We start from the raw sequence: 5536 nt of genomic DNA, 5'->3' as shown, positions 1-5536 counted from the left end.
ATCGCGAATAGGGCTTTGCGTAAGTTACGTTCACGTCAAAACCAATGAGGTTTTGCGTAAGTTACGTTCACGTCGAAACCAATGAGGCTTTGCGAGGTAATTTCGAGCATGCGCACTGTGATTCTTTCACGAACGGCGCATGCACCGTTCACAAAAAACGTAAAATACGCGGGGTCAAGTTTAATTTAAATATAACACGCCCACAACATCCCCATTTGAATTAGGCCCCTTTCACATGTCCGTTCCGCCTGTCCGTTCATTACAAGTCTGTTAACGGACTTGTAATGAATCCTTATGGGAACGCGTCCGTTAGCGGATGGAGCATCCGCTAGCGTCCGCGTCCGTCGGGATCCGGTTTTCGGACGGAAGAAAACCCTATTTTTCTTCCGTCCGGCGGAACGGAACTGATGCAGACGGACAGACGGTCCGTCTGCATCCGGTTCCCCATAGGGCAGAGCGGAGCTGAGATAGGGCGGTCCCTGCACTGTGTGCGGGGACCGCCCTATCCGCCGAGAGCTCAGCGGGGATTCCCGCTGAGCCGACGGAGCGGACAGGACAAACTGAAAGGACGTCTGAAAGGACCCTTACGCGGGCTTACGCCGGACGAGATACGTTACGCCGCCGTAACTAAGGGCGCAAGTCCTTTCTGAATACGGAACTTGCGCCCAAAATTACGGCGGCGTAACGGATCGGAGATACGTTACGCCCGCACATAGATAAAGGAAACTATCTGAATCCAGCCCATTGATTTGATAGTTTAAAAAACAGTTAACATTCCTGTCATGCCGGAAATGCTAGCTGTCACATGTTGTGCTCTCAACCAAACTTTCACACCATCCAATGATTGGTGTCATAACTGATCACATGTGCAGCATCATCATGGCAGTTGAAGGATAAACAAAGGCCAAGATGGCAGCTTCCTTGGCTGAAAACGATAGGAGGGTTTACTTCCACTTACTTTGCTTCCAATTTGTTTCCGGAATTCGTTTTGTTTATTCGACAATAGAAAATAAAGGAATAGAATAAAATAAAATAAAAAGAATAGAACAGAAAAAAAAAAAAATAGAATATAATAGAGTAAAACAGAAAAAAAACAAAAGAACAGAATCAAATGGTAAATATTAGAAAGGAATAAAATAAAATAAAAAAATAACATTAAATAGAAAGATAACCATCTTCTGAAATTTAAATAGAATAGAAAAGAATAGAAAAGAAAAAAACAATAGAATAGAAATAATATAATCCATGTTCTAAAATTAAAATAGAATCAATTTGAATGGAAAATAGAAAATAACAGACTAGTATAGGAAAAAAAATGAATAGAATTAAAGAATAAAATATAACAGAAAATAAAAGAATATAATATAATAGAGTAAAACAGAACAAAACAAAAGAACAGAATTGAATGGAAAATAATAGAAAGGAATAGAATAAAATAAAAAAATAACATTAAATAGAAAGATAACCATCATCTGAAATTTAAATAGAATAGAAAAAATAGAAGAAAAAAAAACAATAGAATAGAATAGAAATAATATAATTCATGTTCTAAAATTAAAATAGAATCAATTTTAATAGAATAGAAAATAACAGACTAGTATAGAAAAAAAACTGAATAGAATCATAGAATAGAAAAGAATATAACAGAAAATAAATTAATATAATATAATAGAGTAAAACAGAACAAAATAAAAGAATATAATGAAATAGAATAGCAAGTAATAGAATAAAAAAAAGAATAGCATTAAATAGAAAGATAACCATCTTCTGAAATGTAAATAGAATAGAAAAGAATAGAATAAAAAAAACAATAGAATAGGCTAGACTAGAATATAAATAATATAACCATTTTCCAAAATTCAAATAGAATCAATTTGAATTTGAATAGAATATAAAAGAATAGAGTAGAATAGCATAGAAAATAACAGAATAGTATAGAAAAAAACAGAGTAGTATAGAAAAAAACAGAATAGAATATAATAGAGTAAAACAGGAAAAAAAAGAACAGACTCAAATGGAAAATAATAGAAAGGAAAATAACATTAAATAAAAAGATAACCATCTTCTGAAATTTAAATAGAATAGAAAAGAATAGAAAAAAAAACAATAGAATAGAATAGAAATAATATAATTCATGTTCTAAAATTAAAATAGAATCAATTTGAATGGAAATAGAAAATAACAGACTAGTATAGGAAAAAAACTAAATAGAATTAAAGAATAAAATATAACAGAAAATAAAAGAATATAATATAATAGAGTAAAACAGAACAAAACAAAAGAACAGAATTGAATGGAAAATATTAGAAAGGAATAGAATAAAATAAAAAAATAACATTAAATAGAAAGATAACCATCATCTGAAATTTAAATAGAATAGAAAAAAATGAAAAAAAAAAACAATAGAATAGAATAGAAATAATATAATTCATGTTCTAAAATTAATTAATTAAAATAGAATCAATTTTAATAGAATAGAAAATAACAGACTAGTATAGAAAAAAACTGAATAGAATCATAGAATAGAAAAGAATATAACAGAAAATAAATTAATATAATATAATAGAGTAAAACAGAACAAAATAAAATAATAGAATGGAATAGAATAGCAAGTAATAGAATAAAAAAAGAATAGCATTAAATAGAAAGATAACCATCTTCTGAAATGTAAATAGAATAGAAAAGAATATAATCAAAAAAACAATATAATAGACTAGAATAGGAATAATATAACCATTTTCCAAAATTCAAATAGAATCAATTTGAATTTGAATAGAATATAAAAGAATAGAGTAGAATAGCATAGAAAATAACAGAATAGTATAGAAAAAACAGAATAGAATAGAACGGGGCTCAAAATTTCAAAGTCCTGAGCTACTAGTCAGATCTTAAGAGTTACTCGCTACCAGTTGCCCCACCCAATCCCTAAACACGCCCGCATAAGCCGAGCCGGCCGGATTCCCTGCCCGAGCCAAGTGGACCTGCCCCCCACCCCCACCCGAGCCGAGCCGGGACTCTCGCCCTCACTTATTTCCACTCGCCAAATGCGAGCAGGCGAGTGGAAATTTTGAGGGCTGGAATAGAATATAACCATCTTCCTATTCTAATTTATTCTTTTTCTATTCAAATTCAAATTGATTCTATTTGAATTTTGGGAAATGGTTATATTCTTTCTATTCTATTGTTTTTTTAAATTATTTTCTATTCTATAATAGTCTATTCTATTCTTTTCTTTTCTTATGTATTCAAATTTATTCTATTTGAAATTTGAATTTCAGAACATGGTTGTATTTGTTTCTATTATATATTCTAGTCTATTCTGTTTTTATTTCCTATTCTATTTTGTTCTGTTTTACTCTATTATATTCTTTTATCTTCCGTTATATTCTTTTCTATTCAATTTTTTTTTCTATTCTATATTATTCTCTTTGGAAATTTGAAAACGATTTGAATTAGAAAACCCGATTGAACATCTCCGGAGTCTGGAGAGATCTGAGAATGGCTGGGCTCCTCATCCAACCTGAAAGTAGAATGGGAGAAACTGCCCAGAAATAGGAGTGCCCAGCTTGTAGCACCATATTCTAAAAGACTGGAGGCTGTGATTGGTGCCAAAGGAGCTTCACCAAAGCATTGAGCAAAGGCTGTGATACTTATGTACATGGGAGGAGCCTGTGATACTTATGTACATGGGAGGAGCCTGTGATTCTTATGTACATGGGAGGAGCCTGTGATACTTATGTACATGGGAGGAGCCTGTGATACTTATGTACATGGGAGGAGCCTGTGATTCTTATGTACATGGGAGGAGCCTGTGATACTTATGTACATGGGAGGAGCCTGTGATACTTATGTACATGGGAGGAGCCTGTTTTTCTTATATACATGGGAGGAGCCTGTGATAATTATGTACATGGGAGGAGCCTGTGATACTTATGTACATGGGAGGAGCCTGTGATACTTATGTACGTGGGAGAAGCCTGTGATACTTATGTACGTGGGAGGAGTCTGTGATACTTATGTACATGGGAGGAGCCTGTGATACTTATGTACATGGGAGGAGCCTGTGATTCTTATGTACATGGGAGGAGCCTGTGATACTTATGTACATGGGAGGAGCCTGTGATACTTATGTACATGGGAGGAGCCTGTTTTTCTTATATACATGGGAGGAGCCTGTGATAATTATGTACATGGGAGGAGCCTGTGATACTTATGTACATGGGAGGAGCCTGTGATACTTATGTACATGGGAGGAGCCTGTGATACTTATGTACATGGGAGGAGCCTGTGATACTTATGTACATGGGAGGAGCCTGTGATACTTATGTACGTGGGAGAAGCCTGTGATACTTATGTACGTGGGAGGAGTCTGTGATACTTATGTACATGGGAGGAGCCTGTGATACTTATGTACATGGGAGGAGTCTGTGATACTTATTTACATGAGAGGAGTCTGTGATACTTATGTACATGGGAGGAGCCTGTGATACTTATGTACATGGGAGGAGCCTGTGATACTTATGTACATGGGAGGAGCCTGTGATACTTATGTACGTGGGAGGAGTCTGTGATACTTATGTACATGGGAGGAGCCTGTTTTTCTTATATACATGGGAGGAGCCTGTGATAATTATGTACATGGGAGGAGCCTGTGATACTTATGTACATGGGAGGAGCCTGTGATACTTATGTACATGGGAGGAGCCTGTTTTTCTTATATACATGGGAGGAGCCTGTGATAATTATATACATGGGAGGAGCCTGTGATACTTATGTACATGGGAGGAGCCTGTTTTTCTTATATACATGGGAGGAGCCTGTGATAATTATGTACATGGGAGAAGCCTGTGATACTTATGTACGTGGGAGGAGTCTGTGATACTTATGTACATGGGAGGAGCCTGTGATACTTATGTACATGGGAGGAGCCTGTGATACTTATGTACATGGGAGGAGCCTGTTTTTCTTATATACATGGGAGGAGCCTGTGATAATTATATACATGGGAGGAGCCTGTGATACTTATGTACATGGGAGGAGCCTGTTTTTCTTATATACATGGGAGGAGCCTGTGATAATTATGTACATGGGAGAAGCCTGTGATACTTATGTACGTGGGAGGAGCCTGTGATACTTATGTACATGGGAGAAGCCTGTGATACTTATGTACGTGGGAGGAGTCTGTGATACTTATGTACATGGGAGGAGCCTGTGATACTTATGTACATGGGAGGAGCCTGTGATACTTATGTACATGGGAGGAGCCTGTGATACTTATGTACGTGGGAGGAGCCTGTGATACTTATGTACGTGGGAGAAGCCTGTGATACTTATGTACGTGGGAGGAGTCTGTGATACTTATGTACATGGGAGGAGCCTGTGATACTTATGTACATGGGAGGAGCCTGTGATACTTATGTACATGAGAGGAGTCTGTGATACTTATGTACATGGGAGGAGCCTGTGATACTTATGTACATGGGAGGAGTCTGTGATACTTATGTACATGGGAGGAGCCTGTTTTTCTTATATACAT

Source organism: Rana temporaria, chromosome 1, assembly GCF_905171775.1.
Source record: "Rana temporaria chromosome 1, aRanTem1.1, whole genome shotgun sequence".
NCBI classification, from domain to species: Eukaryota; Metazoa; Chordata; class Amphibia; order Anura; family Ranidae; genus Rana; species Rana temporaria.
Note: the sequence above shows the minus strand (reverse complement) of the source record.